The sequence below is a fragment of the Cryptomeria japonica genome, unplaced genomic scaffold (assembly GCF_030272615.1).
Source record: "Cryptomeria japonica unplaced genomic scaffold, Sugi_1.0 HiC_scaffold_555, whole genome shotgun sequence".
NCBI lineage: Eukaryota > Viridiplantae > Streptophyta > Pinopsida > Cupressales > Cupressaceae > Cryptomeria > Cryptomeria japonica.
In genome coordinates, this window is record NW_026729364.1 from 35,001 (window position 1) to 52,944 (window position 17,944).

A 17,944-nucleotide genomic window follows, 5' to 3' on the forward strand; every position below is an offset into this window, starting at 1 on the left:
ACGTTTGTGTGCCCGAATTTCGCAAGGCAACCTCCATGGGACATGGAAAAGACTCGAGAAGAGAGCTCGCTCACGGGAGAGAGAAGCCAAGGAGACCACGAGAGTGCTGAGAGTGGGACAGCGCTGAATAGGCGGGAGAAGCCTGCGCGTATAAACGGAGATATATATCCAATTGCAACGAAGGAACGTGCCAAAGATCGAGAACAATGGCAGAAATGCTAGTAACGTGCACTTCGGGACCAACGCATCACCGGAAGACAACCGCCAAACATCGAAAGAGTCGCGATGCTCCGCAACCTACGTGCAAAGCGGTCGCACACCGGGTAAGGGAGTGAGAGCCCCAAACATAGCTGGGCGAGGCGCTCACTCCGCTCTTTAATATCTCGTTAATACCGCCAAGGAAATGGCACAAGCACACACACACAAGCATCCTCGGAAGAGGACAGTTCGAGTGACAGGTCAAATCCAAGAGTTCCGAAGACTACCTCCAGGAACAATCGGGAACAAGACCGATTACAAGTCGTCGAGTCTGTTACTGGGCGAACACGAGATGCGCACAGGAAATCGATCAGCCCTCACAATGGCCCAAGGCCAGAGATCGGACTGCTACGATTTACCCCAACAATCATCGTGCCACTCTTCGCAGAGAGGTGATAGACGCCAACGAGCCCGCGCATAGCAATCGAGGTGTAAAAAGGGCGTTGAAGGCAGGAAGCCTGGACGAAAGAGGCTACGAGGTCACCTCGAAGCGGTCTAAGAATCGGGCGCACTTGGGGCGACTACCAGTGCCAACCCCTTATCCCGCGGTGCGTCCGACACACAGAAATTTCCAAGGCGGCCAAGGAGCCTCCCCGCATAGCAATCGGGGTGTGAGGTTACGGATGCAGCATTGATAGCAATCGAGGTGTGAGGCGAAGGATGCAGAAGTGAGAGCCGAGGGATGTAGCAGAGATAGCAATCGGGGTGTGTGATGCAGAAGAGATAGCAATCGAGGTGTGCGGTGGGAAGGGCCCAGCAGCCAGAATGCATGAAGCGACGGATGAAGCAGTGATGACAACCGGGCTGTGAGGAGAGGAGGGATGCAGCCAAGAAAGCAATCAGGGCTCGAGGCAAGGGATGCATCAAGGATAGCAATCATGTTGTGAGGCGAGATTCCAAAGGCTAAACGTGAGAGGCTGCAGGGTCGACTCAGAGAGGTCTATGCATGTGAGAGGCTGAAAGCAAGGTCGACTCGGAGCGGTCTATGCATCGGGCGCGCTTGGGGCGACTACCAGTGCCAACCCCTTATCCCGCGACGCGTCCGACAAAGAGAACGTTCCAAGGCGGCAGAGGAGGTTACCAGCCGAAGGATGCAGTAGCAATAACAGGTATAGTTCCGCGGCGGCCGAGAAGACTCACCGCATAGGAATCGGGATGCGAGGCGAGGGATGCGGCGGGAAGGCCCCGACGGCTAAACGGAAGAGGCTGCAGGGCCGCCTCGGAATGGTCCAAGCATCGGATGCGATTGGGACGACTACCAGTGCCAACCCCTTATCCCGCGATGCGTCCGATACACAGATAGTTCCAAGGCGGCCGAGGAGCCTCACCGCATATCAATCGGGGTGCGAGGCGAGGGATGGGGCGGGAAGGCCCCAACGGCTAGACGGAAGAGGCTTCAGGGCCACCTCGGAATGGTCCAAGCATCGGACGCGCTTGGGGCGACTGCCAGTGCCAACCCCTTATCCCGCGATGCGTCCGATACACAGATGGTTCCAAGGCGGCCGAGGAGCCTCACCGCATAGCAATCGGGGGTGCGAGGCGAGGGATGGGGCGGGAAGGCCCCAACGGCTAGACGGAAGAGGCTTCAGGGCCGCCTAGGAATGGTCCAAGCATCGGACACGCTTGGGGCGACTACCAGTGACAGCCCCCTATCCCGCGATGCGTCCGATACGAAGATGGTTCCAAGGCGGCCGAGGAGCCTCACCGCATAGCAATCGGGGTGCGAGGTGGGGGATGCGGCGAGATGGCCCCAACGGCTAGACGGAAGAGGCCACAGGGCCGCGTCGGAATAGTCCAAGCATCGGACGCGCTTGGGGCGACTACCAGTGACAACCCCTTATCCCGCGATGCGTCCGATACGAAGATAGTTCCAAGGCGGCCGAGGAGCCTCACCGCATAGCAATCGGGGTGCGAGGTGGGGGATGCGGCGAGATGGCCCCAACGGCTAGACGGAAGAGGCTGCAGGGCCGCCTCGGAATAGTCCAAGCATCGGACGCGCTTGGGGCCACTACCAGTGACAACCCCTTATCCCGCGATGCGTCCGATACGAAGATAGTTCCAAGGCGGCCGAAGAGCCTCACCGCATAGCAATCGGGGTGCGAGGTGGGGGATGCGGCGAGATGGCCCCAACGGCTAGACGGAAGAGGCCACAGGGCCGCCTCGGAATAGTCCAAGCATCGGACGCGCTTGGGGCGACTACCAGTGACAACCCCTTATCCCGCGATGCGTCCGATACGAAGATAGTTCCCAGGCGGCCGAGGAGCCTCACCGCATAGCAATCGGGGTGCGAGGCGAGGGATGCGGCGAGATGGCCCCAAAGGCTAGACGGAAGAGGCTGCAGGGCTGCCTCGGAATAGTCCAAGCATCGGACGCGCTTGGGGCGACTACCACTGCCAACCCCTTATCCCGCGATGCGTCCGATACACAGATAGTTCCGAGGCGGCCGAGGAGGTGGGGGATGCAGCGAGATGGCCCCAACGGCTAGACGGAAGAGGCTGCAGGGCCGCCTCGGAATAGTCCAAGCATCGGACGCGCTTGGGGCGACTACCAGTGACAACCCCTTATCCCGCGATGCGTCCGATACACAGATAGTTCCGAGGCGGCCAAGGAGCCTCACCGCATAGCAATCGTGGTGCGAGGTGGGGGATGCGGCGAGATGGCCCCAACGGCTAGACGGAAGAGGCTGCAGGGCCGCCTCGGAATGGTCCAAGCATCGGATGCGCTTGGGGCGACTACCACTGCCAACCCCTTATCCCGCGATGCGTCCGATACACAGATAGTTCCAAGGCGGCCGAGGAGCCTCACAGCATAGCAATCAGGGTGCGAGGCGAGGGATGCGGCGAGAAAGCCCCAACGGCTAGAGGGAAGAGGCTTCAGGTCCGCCTCGGAATGGTCCAAGCATCGGACGCGCTTGGGGCGACTACCAGTGACAACCCCTTATCCCGCGACGCGTCCGATACACAGATAGTTCCAAGGCGGCCGAGGAGCCTCACCGCATAGCAATCGGGGTGCGAGGCGAGGGATGCGGCGAGAAGGACCCAACGGCTACACGGAAGAGGCTTCGGGGCCGCCTCGGAATGGTCCAAGCATCGGACGCGCTTGGGGCGACTACCAGTGACAACCCCTTATCCCGCGACGCGTCCGATACACAGATAGTTCCAAGGCGGCCGAGGAGCCTCACCGCATAGCAATCGGGGTGCGAGGCGAGGGATGCGGCGAGAAGGACCCAACGGCTACACGGAAGAGGCTTCGGGGCCGCCTCGGAATGGTCCAAGCATCGGACGCGCTTGGGGCGACTACCAGTGACAACCCCTTATCCCGCGACGCGTCCGATACACAGATAGTTCCAAGGCGGCCGAGGAGCCTCACCGCATAGCAATCGGGGTGCGAGGCGAGGGATGCGGCGAGAAGGACCCAACGGCTAGACGGAAGAGGCTTCGGGTCCGCCTCGGAATGGTCCAAGCATCGGACGCGCTTGGGGCGACTACCAGTGACAACCCCTTATCCCGCGACGCGTCCGATACACAGATAGTTCCAAGGCGGCCGAGGAGCCTCACCGCATAGCAATCGGGGTGCGAGGCGAGGGATGCGGCGAGAAGGACCCAACGGCTAGACGGAAGAGGCTTCGGGTCCGCCTCGGAATGGTCCAAGCATCGGACGCGCTTGGGGCGACTACCAGTGACAACCCCTTATCCCGCGACGCGTCCGATACACAGATAGTTCCAAGGCGGCCGAGGAGCCTCACCGCATAGCAATCGGGGTGCGAGGCGAGGGATGCGGCGAGAAGGACCCAACGGCTAGACGGAAGAGGCTTCGGGTCCGCCTCGGAATGGTCCAAGCATCGGACGCGCTTGGGGCGACTACCAGTGACAACCCCTTATCCCGCGACGCGTCCGATACACAGATAGTTCCGAGGCGGCCGAGGAGCCTCACCGCATAGCAATCGGGGTGCGAGGCGAAGGATGTGGCGAGAAGGACCCAACGGCTAGACGGAAGAGGCTTCGGGTCCGCCTCGGAATGGTCCAAGCATCGGACGCGCTTGGGGCGACTACCAGTGACAACCCCTTATCCCGCGACGCGTCCGATACACAGATAGTTCCAAGGCGGCCGAGGAGCCTCACCGCATAGCAATCGGGGTGCGAGGCGAGGGATGCGGCGAGAAGGACCCAACGGCTAGACGGAAGAGGCTTCAGGGCCGCCTCGGAATGGTCCAAGCATCGAACGCGCTTGGGGCGACTACCAGTGACAACCCCTTATCCCGCGACGCGTCCGATACACAGATAGTTCCGAGGCGGCCGAGGAGCCTCACCGCATAGCAATCGGGGTGCGAGGCGAGGGATGCGGCGAGAAGGACCCAACGGCTAGACGGAAGAGGCTTCAGGGCCGCCTCGGAATGGTCCAAGCATCGGACGCGCTTGGGGCGACTACCAGTGACAACCCCTTATCCCGCGACGCGTCCGATACACAGATAGTTCCGAGGCGGCCGAGGAGCCTCACCGCATAGCAATCGGGGTGCGAGGCGAGGGATGCGGCGAGAAGGACCCAACGGCTAGACGGAAGAGGCTTCAGGGCCGCCTCGGAATGGTCCAAGCATCGGACGCGCTTGGGGCGACTACCAATGACAACCCCTTATCCCGCGACGCGTCCGATACACAGATAGTTCCGAGGCGGCCGAGGAGCCTCACCGCATAGCAATCGGGGTGCGAGGCGAGGGATGCGGCGAGAAGGACCCAACGTCTAGACGGAAGAGGCTTCAGGGCCGCCTCGGAATGGTCCAAGCATCGGACGCGCTTGGGGCGACTACCAGTGACAACCCCTTATCCCGCGACGCGTCCGATACACAGATAGTTCCGAGGCGGCCGAGGAGCCTCACCGCATAGCAATCGGGGTGCGAGGCGAGGGATGCGGCGAGAAGGACCCAACGGCTAGACGGAAGAGGCTTCAGGGCCGCCTCGGAATGGTCCAAGCATCGGACGCGCTTGGGGCGACTACCGTTGCCAACCCCTTATCCCGCGATGCGTCTGATACACAGATAGTTCCGAGGCGGCCGAGGAGCCTCACCGCATAGCAATCGGGTTGCGAGGCAGATTATTGGGAAGGGAACCCCCTGGGATGCGGCTCAAGCAGTGCCCAAAGGGACTGGAATGCGGAATCACATCGAGAGACCCAAATGCTATACGAGGGCTCAAATCGAATTATCGATTTGGCCACGACATGGACGCATCGGAACGACTACCTTTGCCGAACCACTCGCAATTGCATCCATACCGAAACCAATAGACATTTCCGTTAGAGCCCTCGCATAGCATTCGGGAATCTCGCATGCCCCTCTAAATCGACCAATGCTGGCGCTCAATGAAAATCCGAGCGCTACCACCGTTCGAGCGCCAGCATTGGTCGAGTTAGAGGGGCACGGGGGAGAATGCTCCAGTCAACACCTCCCCTATATAAGTTATTTGTCCGATTCTCGCACAACCGTAGTCTGCCTCGTCGAATCAAACAACGGTCCCAGATTCCGACTTCCGTTCCGTAGAGACCCAAAAGCTAGATGGAGGCTCGCAAGAAAGAGAGTCGGCGCATAGCAATCGGGTTTCTCGAACGTTTAGGGACCGAGCTCACTTGCGGATAGGGCAAAATCCGCCAAGCAACCCAAAAGCTAGACGGGGGCTCGAATCGAATCGCCTAGGCGGCCACAACAACGACGTGTTGGATCGACTACCAGTGCCAAACCATTCAGCAAGACTAGTCTGTGTCGAGGCCGGATAGAGATTCTCAGAGAGCGCCCGCATAGCATTTAGGAGACCTGCCGCGTCCCTCACACTCGACAAATGGTGGTGCACGTTTATAAATCCGAGCGATCCCAACCCTTTCAAGCACCAACATCGGTCGAGATAGAGGGGCACGGAGGGGGCTGCGTGAGACAACACAGTCCCCTATATAAGTTATTTGTCCGATTCTCACACATCCGAAGAATGGTCATCAAATCGGACAACAGCCCAAACTTCCGACTTCCGTCCCAGAAAGCCCAAGAGCTATCTAAAACGTTCATGGCCGGAACTCGATCGCGGCTATACCAGTCCGCCAAGCAACCCAAAAGCTAGACTGGAGCTCTAGTCGAATCACCTCTGTGGCCATTGCAAGGACGTGTTGGAGCGACTACCATTGCCGAACCATTCCGCAGGTCGAGTCCATACCAAGGCCGCATAGAGATTCACGATGAGCTCCTGCATAGCAATCAGGAGACTTGCCGTGTCCATCACAATCGATAAATCCTGGTGCAAGATTTTTGCATCCGAGCGCTCCAACCAGTCGAGCACCAGCATCAATCGACATAAACGGGCACGGGGGGAGGATGCTCGAGAACACTACCTCCCCTATATAAGTTATTTGTCCGATTCTCAAGCAGCCGAAGTCTGGTCATCGAATCGGGTCAAAGACCACAACTTCCGACTTTACCCACAATGCAAGTCATCGAATCGAACATCGGCCCCCGAGTCGGACTCCATGCGTATGTCAGGTCATCGGACCCAAATTCCGCCTTCCTGCGCATGGCGGGCCATCAATATCAACTCGGTCATCGGACCCAAACTCCGCCTTTTTGCGTATGGCACGCCTTCAAATCGGTCATCGGACCCAAATTCCGCCTTCCTGTGCATGGCGGGCCATCAACATCAACTCGGTCATCGGACCCAAATTCCGCCTTTCTGCGCATGGCACGCCATCAACTCGGTCATCGGACCCAAATTCCGCCTTCCTGCGCATGGCAGGTCATCGGACACAAATTCAGACCTCGCCAATATGCCTACGTATCGAATCGGTCATCGGACCCAACTTCCGACTTCATCCATACTGTAGGGTCTTTGAGGTTGGCGCGGTGCGCTCAACCCAGGGAGTCGACCCATCGAAGCATACACCTCCCCTATATAAGCTATTTGTCCGATTCCCACACCTGTGTAGTTTGCACCTCTGACCAGGACATCGACCCCAACTTCCGAACTCGACTGCAACGACGGCACCAGCGCCTTGGTGCGCACCTTGCGACGCACAGTCCCAACATTCGCCTTCCTGCACATGGCAGGTCATCGGACCCAAATTCCGACCTCGCGAGTATGCCTACATATCGAATCGGTCATCGGACCCAACTTCCGACTTCATCCATACCGTAGGGTCTTTGAGGTTGGCGCGGTGCGCTCAACCCGGGGAGTCGACCCAACGAAGCATACACCTCCCCTATATAAGCTATTTGTCCGATTCCCACACCTGTGTAGTTTGCACCTCCGATCAAGACATCGACCCCAACTTCCGAACTCGCCTCCAACGACCGAACCAGCGCCTTGGTGCGCACCTTGCAACGCACAGTGCCAACATTCGCCTTCCTGCACGTGGCAGGTCATCGGACCCAAATTCCGACCTCGCGAGTATGCCTACATATCGAATCGGTCATCGGACCCAACTTCCGACTTCATCCATACCGTAGGGTCTTTGAGGTTGGCGCGGTGCGCTCAACCCGGGGAGTCGACCCAACGAAGCATACACCTCCCCTATATAAGCTATTTGTCCGATTCCCACACCTGTGTAGCTTGCACCTCCGATCAGGACATCGACCCCAACTTCCGAACTCGACTAAAAAGACCGCACCAGCGCCTTGGTGTGCACCTTGCAACGCACAGTGTCAACATTCGCCTTCCTGCACATGGCAGGTCATCGGACCCAAATTCCGACCTCATGAGCATACCTACTAATCGAATCGGTCATCGGACCCAACTTCCGACTTCATCCATACCGTAGGGTCTTTGAGGTTGGCGCGGTGCGCTCAACCTGGGGAGTCGACCCATCGAAGCATACACCTCCCCTATGTAAGCTATTTGTCCGATTCCGACACCTGTGTAGTTTGCACCTCCGCTCAGGACATCGACCCCAACTTCCGAACTCGCCTGCAACGACCGAACCAGCGCCTTGGTGCGCACCAAAAGTGCGCACTTTTGGAGGGCACTTTTCTGCGCTCCAAAGGTGCGCACTTTTGGAGGGCACTTTTTGGAGGGCACTTTTCTGCGCTCCAAAGGTGCGCACTTTTGGAGGGCACTTTTTGGAGGGCACTTTTCTGCGCTCCAAAGGTGCGCACTTTTGGAGGGCACTTTTTGGAGGGCACTTTTCTGCGCTCCAAAGGTGCGCACTTTTGGAGGGCACTTTTTGGAGGGCACTTTTCTGCGCTCCAAAGGTGCGCACTTTTGGAGGGCACTTTTTGGAGGGCACTTTTCTGCGCTCCAAAGGTGCGCACTTTTGGAGGGCACTTTTTGGAGGGCACTTTTCTGCGCTCCAAAGGTGCGCACTTTTGGAGGGCACTTTTTGGAGGGCACTTTTCTGCGCTCCAAAGGTGCGCACTTTTGGAGGGCACTTTTTGGAGGGCACTTTTCTGCGCTCCAAAGGTGCGCACTTTTGGAGGGCACTTTTTGGAGGGCACTTTTCTGCGCTCCAAAGGTGCGCACTTTTGGAGGGCACTTTTTGGAGGGCACTTTTCTGCGCTCCAAAGGTGCGCACTTTTGGAGGGCACTTTTGTGCACTCCAAAGGTGCGCACTTTTGGAGGGCACTTTTCCTGTGCTCCAAAGGTGCACACCTAGGTGAGCACCTTCGACCACACCTTGTAGCACACCAAACTCTGACTTTCGACTTCATCCGCAATGCAGGGTCTTTGAGGTTGGCGCAATGCGCACAACCAGGGGAGTCGACCCATCAAACCCAACACCTCCCCTATATAAGCTATTTGTCTGATTCTCATACATGCGTAGCCTGCAGGAGCAATTAGGACATCGACCCCAACTTTCGGCTTCTAAACGAAAACAAGGTCTTTGAGGTTGGTGTAATGCGAACAACTAGGGGAGTCAACCCATCAAACCCAACACCTCCCCTATATAAGCTATTTGTCTGATTCTCATACATGTGTAGTCTACAGGAGCAATTAGGACATCGACCCCAACTTTTGACTTCTTAACGAAAACAAGGTCTTTGAGGTTGACGTAATGCGCACAACCAGGGGAGTCGACCCATCAAACCCAACACCTCCCCTATATAAGCTATTTGTCCGATTCTCATACATGTGTAGCCTGCAGGAGCCATTAGGACATTGACCCCAACTTTTGACTTCTTAACGAAAACAAGGTCTTTGAGGTTGGCGTAATGCGCACAACCAAGGGAGTTGACCCATCAAACCCAACACCTCCCCTATATAAGCTATTTGTCTGATTCTCATACATGTGTAGCCTGCAACAACGATTAGGACATCCACCCCAACTTCTGAATTCGTCTGCGTTGACCGCACCAAAGGTGCACGCCTTGGTGCTCACCAAAATCCGACTTCCGACTTCTTCTGCTATGCGGGGTCTTTGAGGTTGGCGCAGTGCGCACAACCAGGGGAGTCAACCCACCGAATGCAACACCTCCCCTATATAAGCTATTTGTCTGATTCTCATACATGCGTAGACTGCAGCAATGATTAGGACATCCACCCCAACTTTTGACTTCTTAAACAAGACAGGGTCTTTGAAGTTGGTGCAGTGCACACAACCAGGGGAGTCGACCCATCAAACGCAACACCTCCCCTATATAAAGCTATTTGTCCGATTCTCATACGTGTAGTCTGCAGCAGCGATTAGGACATCGACCCCAACTTCCGAATTCGTTTGCATTGACCGCACCAAAGGTGCACGCCTTGGTGTGCACCCTGGAGTGCACTTTGGTGCTCACCTCGGTGCACACTTTGGTGTGCACCTCGGTGTGCACCAAAGGTGCGCACCTTGGAGCGCACCAAAGGTGTACACTTTGGAGCGCACCACATAGGGTCTTTGAGAGGTTGGCGCAGTGCGCACACCAAGGTGGGTGTTGAGGTGCGTGCCGAGGTGGGTGGGTGCTAGGGTGCGCTCCATGGTGGGTGCCAGGGTGGGTGCGTGCTAGGGTGGATTCCAAAGAGGGTCATAGGGTGGGTGCCAAGGTGGGTTGGTGATATAGTGGGTTCAAAGGTGGGTACTAGGGTGGGTTCCAAGGTGGGTCACAAGTTGGGTGCCAGGATGCGTGGGTGTTAGGTTGGGTGCCAAGGTGGGCTCCTGCGTGGGTGGGTGCTAGGGTGGGTTTCAAGGTGGACGCGAGGGCGGGTGCCAAGGTGGGTAACAAGTTGGGTGTTAGGATGGGTGAGTGCTAGAGTGGGTGCCAAGGTGGGTGGGTGCTAAGGTGGATGCCAAGGTGGTTCACAGGGTGGGTGGGTTCTAGGGTGAGTTCCAAGGTGGGTCACAGGTTCAGTGCTAGGGTGGGTGTCAAGGCGGGTGTCGAGGTGCCTGGGTGCTAGGGTGTGGATGCCAATGTGGGTCATAGGGTGGGTACTAGGGTGGGCTGCAATGTGGGTGCCAAGGTGGGTAACATGCTCGGTGGGTTCTAAATTGGGTGCCAGGGTGGGTGTGCACCCACCTTGCCCGAGGTGGGTGCCAAGGTGCCAGTGTGGGTGGGTGCTAAGGTGGATGCCAAGGTGGGTGAGAAGGTGGGTGATAGGTTGAGTGGTAGGATGGGTGGGTGCCAAGATGGGTCACAGGGTGGGTGCAAGGGTGGGTAGGTGCTAGGGTTGGTGTCAGGGTGGGTGGGTGCTAGGTTGGGTTCCAAGGTGGGTGCGAGGGTGAGTGTCAAGGTGGGTCACAGGTTAGGTGCTAGGATGGGTGAGTGCTAGGGTGCAAAGGTGCCAGGGTGGGTGCTAGGATGGGTCGATGCTAGGGTGAGTGGCAAGGTGGGTCCACAAGTGTCAAGGTGGGTGCCGAGGTGGGTGCCAAGTCGGCGACTGCTATGGTGGATGCCAAGGTGGGTCACGGGGTGGGTGCCAAGTTGCTAGGTTGGGTTCCAAGGTGGGTGCCAACGTGGGTGCTAGGGTGCGTGGGTTAAAGGGTGTGTCACAACGTGGGTGCCAGGATGGGTGCGCACCCACACTGGCCAAGACGGGTGCGGGTGCAAGGTTGGGTTCCAAGCCCGGTCACAGGCTGGGTGCTAGGATGGGTGGGTGCCAAGGTGGGCACCAGGGTGGGTGCACCCACCCTGGCCAAGGTGGGTCACGGGGTGGGTCCTAGGGTGGGTAACGGGGTGGGTACTAAGGTGCGTGCCAAGGTGGGTCATAGGGTGGGTGCCAAGGTGGGCACCAGGGTGGGTGTGCACCAACCCTAGCCAGGGTAGGTCACGGGGTGGTTGTCGGGGTGGGCGTCAAGGAGCCAAGGTGGGTGGCAAGTAGCCAAGTTGCGTGCCAAGGTGGGTGTCGGGGTGGGTGCCAAGGATCCAAGGTGGGTGCCAAGGAACCAAGGTGGGTGTCTGGGTGGGTGCCGAGGTGGGAGCCAGGGTGGGTCCCAAGGTGAGTGCAAAGGTGGGTGCCAGGGTCAAGGTGAGTGCCAATGTGGGTTCCAAGGTGCCAGGGTCAGGGTGAGTGCCAATGTGGGTTCAAAGGTGCTAAGTTGGGTGCGAGGTTGGGTGCGAGGGTGGGTGGGTGCCAAGGTGTGCTAGGTGGAAGCCCGGGTGGGTCGGCATCCCATGGGTGTCGAGTTGGGTGCCTGATGGGTGCTTCTTGTCAAGTTTTAGTCGTCGGGACTCATTTCGAGCCTTAGAGGTCGTTTCTTGTCCGGTTGCCCTGTCTTCGACCTGGGAACCCAATTTTGGTCCTCGGGTCCCATTTTTTTTTGTCTCGCATCCCACTTTTGGCCTGTGGCCTTTTCGGGGTCGATTCTCGTTTTGGGCATCAGAGCATGTTTCTTCTCCTAAAACCCAATATTTGTTTATTAAGTCTCGGAACACATTTTTGTTCTCGTGGACCCATCATGGGTCTTGGAACGCATTTGTGGTCCTTGGGTCCCATTTTGCATCCCGAAACTTGTGTTTTGGTGCTTGATCCCTATTTTGGGTGCCCACCTTGCACCAAGTGCGCACCCGGGGCAAACCGAGCGCCTTGGTGCACCGGGGCAAGATCGAGCGTGCACCCGAGGCGCCCCGAACATGCACCAAGGTGCACTCGGCCCACATGTGAGCGCAGGTCGTTGCGCCCGAGGTGGTGTGTGGGCACCGCGTTGCAGACGGGACACTGCACGCACACGACGCCCCCTCCAGGTGCACGCACGTAGGCCGGGCCGGGTGCACACCCGACGCCCTAGCAAGGTGCGCGCACCCGGGCAGGGCTCACACTTGGCGAACGGGGCGCACTTCGCGAGGGAGGGTGTGCACCTCGACGGGGGTGGGTGGCCGGGGTGGATTCGCACGTGGGTCGCGGTTTGCTAAGTACACACTGCGACAAGCTCATAACGGGTGCGATCATACCAGCATTAGTGCACCGGATCCCATCAGAACTCCGCAGTTAAGCGCGCTTGGGCCGGAGTAGTACTGGGATGGGTGACCTCCCGGGAAGTCCCGGTGTTGCACCCTTTTTTAGTTTTTCGCCGGGCGTCGCAATGCTATTTGAATAAACCTTTTGCCCGTTTGCGTTCTCGTCGGGGCCGGGCCGGGCCGGGGTGCGCTGCCCGCACTACCGCGCGCGCGGGGGCGACACCGAGCGCGCACCCGAGGCACCCCGAGCACACAGGCCACGGTGCAACCCGGGCGTTGTGCGCGCACCCCGGTGCGCCCGAGGTGCTGCGCGCGCACCCAGGTGAAATCGGTGTGCACCTCGGCCAGTGCGCGCTCGGTCGAGTCGCGCACGTTGGCCAAGGTGCACGGTGATGTTTCTTACTCTAAGGTTCCGCACCAGACGCCCGGGACAGGTGAGCGAAGCTGGGCGGGGCCGGGTGCGCGGCCGGGGCAGGTGCACGCAGCTGGAGAGAGCTTTGGAGCACACTTCGGAGCGCACCAATGATGCGCTCCATTCAAAAGTTTCCTGAAAAGGCAAAAAAAGTTGAGATTATAGAATTTCCCACTTGAGAGATTGTAAAAAAAAAAAATTTAAAATGAAGGAAACGCGGGTGCCAAGGTGTGCGCAGCCCAGCCAAGGTGTGCGCACCAAGGCGCCCACCCTGGCGAAGGTGCACGCAAGGTGCGCACCCGAGGCAAACCGGACAATTAACCCAACTTTCGACTTCGCGCGCACCTTGGAGCGCACTTCGGAGCGCTCCTTGGTGCGCACCAATCTTGGGCACCTCGGAGTGCACCATGGCGCCCACCAAGGTGCGCACCCGGGGCAAACCGAGCTCCGACTTCGTGCGCACCTTGGAGCGCACGAAAGGTGCGCACCATGGCGCCCACCAAGGTGCGCAGCCCAGCCAAGGCGTGCGCATCAAGGTGCGCACCCTGGCGAAGGTGCGCACCCGGGGCAAACCGAGCTCCGACTTCGTGCGCACCTTGGAGCGCACAAAAGGTGCGCAACCCAGCCAAGGTGTGCGCACCCCGGTCAAACCGAGCTCCGAATCGTGCGCACCAGAGGTGCACGCCATCGTGCGCACCTTGGAGCACACTTCGGAGCCCTCCTTGGTGCGCGCCGATGTTGCGCACCTCGGAGCGCACCCGGGGAAAACAATGCAATTAACCCGACTTTCGACTTCGTGGGCACCTCGGAGCGCTCTCGGGTTCGCACCTCGGAGCACACCGAGGTGCGCACCTTTGATGCGCTGCCTTCACCAATTTCCAGAAAAGGCAAGAAAACATTGAGAAGGTGTGCGCACCGAGGTGCCCACCCTGGCGAAGGTGCACGCGAGGTGCGCACCCGGGGCAAACCGGGCTCCGACTTCGTGCACGCCGCACCTTGGAGCACACTTCGGAGCGCTCCTTGGTGCGCACCAGGGCGCGCAACCCAGCCGAGGTGCCCACCCCGGCGAAGGTGCACGCGAGGTGCGCACCCGGGGCAAACCGGGCTCCGACTTCGTGCACGCCATGGTGCCCACCGCGGCGAAGGTGCACGCGAGGTGCGCACCCGGGGCAAACCGGGCTCCGACTTCGTGCACGCCGCACCTTGGAGCACACTTCGGAGCGCTCCTTGGTGCGCACCATGGTGCCCACCAGGGCGCGCAACCCCGCCGAAGGTGCACGCGAGGTGCGCACCCGGGGCAAACCGGGCTCCGACTTCGTGCACGCCGCACCTTGGAGCACACTTCGGAGCGCTCCTTGGTGCGCACCATGGTGCCCACCAGGGCGCGCAACCCCGCCGAAGGTGCACGCGAGGTGCGCACCCGGGGCAAACCGGGCTCCGACTTCGTGCACGCCATGGTGCGCACCGCGGCGAAGGTGCGCACCCGGGGCAAACCGGGCTCCGACTTCGTGCACGCCGCACCTTGGAGCACACTTCGGAGCGCTCCTTGGTGCGCACCAGGGCGCGCAACCCAGCCGAGGTGCCCACCCCGGCGAAGGTGCACGCGAGGTGCGTACCCGGGGCAAACCGGGCTCCGACTTCGTGCACGCCGCACCTTGGAGCACACTTCGGAGCGCTCCTTGGTGCGCACCATGGTGCCCACCAGGCCGCGCAACCCAGCCAAGGTGTGCGCACCAAGGTGCACGCGAGGTGCGCACCCGGGGCAAACCGGGGTCCGACTTCGTGCACGCCGCACCTTGGAGCACACATCGGGGCGCTCCCGGGTTCGCACCGGCGTTGCGCACCGTGGTGGGCACCTCGGAGCACACCAAGGTGGGCAGCGAGGTGCGCACCTTTGATGCGATGCCTTCACTAATTTCCATAAAAGGCAAAAAAAAAACGAGATTTTAAAATTTCCGTTTTGAAAGATAGTGAGAAAAAGGGAATGCTGGTGCCATCTTGAGCCCGCCCTGGTGCGCAGCCCAGCCAAGGTGTGCGCACCAAGGTGCCCACCCTGGCGAAGGTGCGCGCCCGGGCAATTAATCCAACTTCCAACTTCGCGCGCGCCAGGGTGGGAGCGCACCCAACAACCGGGCCTGGGAAGAGCCAATGCGAGAAACCCCACCAAACGCTCTGACAAAAAAAGAGGGGGCGCTCCAGTAACCCCGCTTCGGAGCGCACCCTGGGCAAACCCAGCCAAGGTGCCCACCCCGGCCAAGGTGCAGGCGAGGTGCGCACCCGGGGCAAACCGGGCTCCGACAACGTGCACGCCGCACCTTGGAGCACACTTCGTAGCGCTCCCGGGTGCGCACCTCAGAGCACACCAAGGTGGGCAGCGAGGTGCGCACCTTTGATGCGCTGCCTTCACTAATTTCCAGAAAAGGCAAAAAAAAAAGGAGATTTTAAAATTTCCGTTTTGAAAGATAGTGAAAAAAACGGAACGCGCGTGCCATCTTGAGCCCGCCCTGGTGCGCAGCCCAGGTAAGGTGCCCACCCTGGCAAAGGTGCGCACCCGGGCAATTAACCCTACTTCCGACTTCGTGCGCGCCAGGGTGGCAACCGGGCCTCGGAAGAGCCAATGCGAGAAACCCCACCAAACGCTCCGACAAAAAAAGAGGCGGCGCTCCAATAACCCCGCTTCGGAGCGCAGCCGGGGCAAACCCAGCCAAGGTGCCCACCCCGACGAAGGTGCACGCGAGGTGCGCACCCGGGGCAAACCGGGCTCCGACAACGTGCACGCAGCACCTTGGAGCACACTTCGAAGCACTCCCGGGTGCCCACCGGCGTTGCGCACCGTGGTGGGCAGCGAGGTGCGCACCTTTGATGCGCTGCCTTCACTAATTTCCAGAAAAAGGCAAAAAAAAATGAGATTTTAAAATTTCCGTTTTGAAAGATAGTGAAAAAAAAGGAACGCGGGTGCCATCTTGAGCCCGCCCTGGTGCGCAGCCCAGGCAAGGCATGCGCACCAAGGTGCCCACCCGAGGTGCACACCCGGGGCAAACCGGGCTCCGACTTCGTGCAGGCCGCACCTTGGAGCACACTTCGGAGCGCTCCTTGGTGCGCACCATGGTGCCCACCAGGGCGCGCAACCCAGCCAAGGTCTGCACACCAAGGTGCCCACCCCGGCGAAGGTGCACGCGAGGTGCGCACCCGGGGCAAACCGGGCTCCGACTTCGTGCACGCCATGGTGCCCACCGCGGCGAAGGTGCACGCGAGGTGCGCACCCGGGGCAAACCGGGCTCCGACTTCGTGCACGCCGCACCTTGGAGCACACTTCGGAGCGCTCCTTGGTGCGCACCATGGTGCCCACCAGGGCGCGCAACCCAGCCAAGGTGTGCGCACCAAGGTGCACGCGAGGTGCGCACCCGGGGCAAACCGGGGTCCGACTTCGTGCACGCCGCACCTTGGAGCACACATCGGAGCGCTCCCAGGTTCGCACCAGCGTTGCGCACCTTTGATGCGCTGCCTTCACTAATTTCAAGAAAAGGCAAAAAAAAACGAGATTTTAAAATTTCCGTTCTGAAAGATAGTGAAAAAAACGGAACGCGGGTGCCATCTTGAGCCCTTCCTGGTGCGCAGCCCAGGCAAGTTGTGCGCACCAAGGTGCCCACCCTGGCGGAGGTGCGCGCCCGGGGCAATCCGGGCTCCGACTTCGTGCACTGCATGGTGCCCACCAAGGCGCGCAACCCAGCCAAGGTGCCCACCGCAGCGAAGGTGCACGCGAGGTGCGCACCCGAGGTGCACACCCGGGGCAAACCGGGCTCCGACTTCGTGCACGCCGCACCTTGGAGCACACTTCAGAGCGCTCCTTGGTGCGCACCAGGGCACGCAACCCAGCCGAGGTGCCCACCCCGGCGAAGGTGCACGCGAGGTGCGCACCCGGGGCAAACCGGGCTCCGACTTCGTGCACGCCATGGTGCCCACCGCGGCGAAGGTGCGCACCCGGGGCAAACCGGGCTCCGACTTCGTGCACGCCGCACCTTGGAGCACACTTCGGAGCGCTCCTTGGTGCGCACCATGGTGCCCACCAGGCCGCGCAACCCAGCCAAGGTGTGCGCACCAAGGTGCACGCGAGGTGCGCACCCGGGGCAAACCGGGGTCCGACTTCGTGCACGCCGCACCTTGGAGCACACATCGGGGCGCTCCCGGGTTCGCACCGGCGTTGCGCACCGTGGTGGGCACCTCGGAGCACACCAAGGTGGGCAGCGAGGTGCGCACCTTTGATGCGATGCCTTCACTAATTTCCATAAAAGGCAAAAAAAAAACGAGATTTTAAAATTTCCGTTTTGAAAGATAGTGAGAAAAAGGGAATGCTGGTGCCATCTTGAGCCCGCCCTGGTGCGCAGCCCAGCCAAGGTTTGCGCACCAAGGTGCCCACCCTGGCGAAGGTGCGCGCCCGGGCAATTAACCCAACTTCCAACTTCGCGCGCGCCAGGGTGGGAGCGCACCCAACAACCGGGCCTGGGAAGAGCCAATGCGAGAAACCCCACCAAACTCTCTGACAAAAAAAGAGGGGGCGCTCCAGTAACCCCGCTTCGGAGCGCACCCTGGGCAAACCCAGCCAAGGTGCCCACCCCGGCCAAGGTGCAGGCGAGGTGCGCACCCGGGGCAAACCGGGCTCCGACAACGTGCACGCCGCACCTTGGAGCACACTTCGTAGCGCTCCCGGGTGCGCACCTCAGAGCACACCAAGGTGGGCAGCGAGGTGCGCACCTTTGATGCGCTGCCTTCACTAATTTCCAGAAAAGGCAAAAAAAAAAGGAGATTTTAAAATTTCCGTTTTGAAAGATAGTGAAAAAAACGGAACGCGCGTGCCATCTTGAGCCCGCCCTGGTGCGCAGCCCAGGTAAGGTGCCACCCTGGCAAAGGTGCGCACCCGGGCAATTAACCCTACTTCCGAC

At 59.9% G+C, this 17,944-nt stretch overlaps 1 non-coding gene across 1 annotated transcript; it reads left to right on the forward strand.

Moving 5' to 3' along the window:
• The first annotated feature begins 12,572 nt into the window (after positions 1-12,572).
• Positions 12,573-12,691, forward strand: LOC131872331 (5S ribosomal RNA). Its single transcript, XR_009370494.1, has one exon. It is a non-coding gene; the product is annotated as a 5S ribosomal RNA (ribosomal RNA).
• Positions 12,692-17,944: the final 5,253 nt, after the last annotated feature.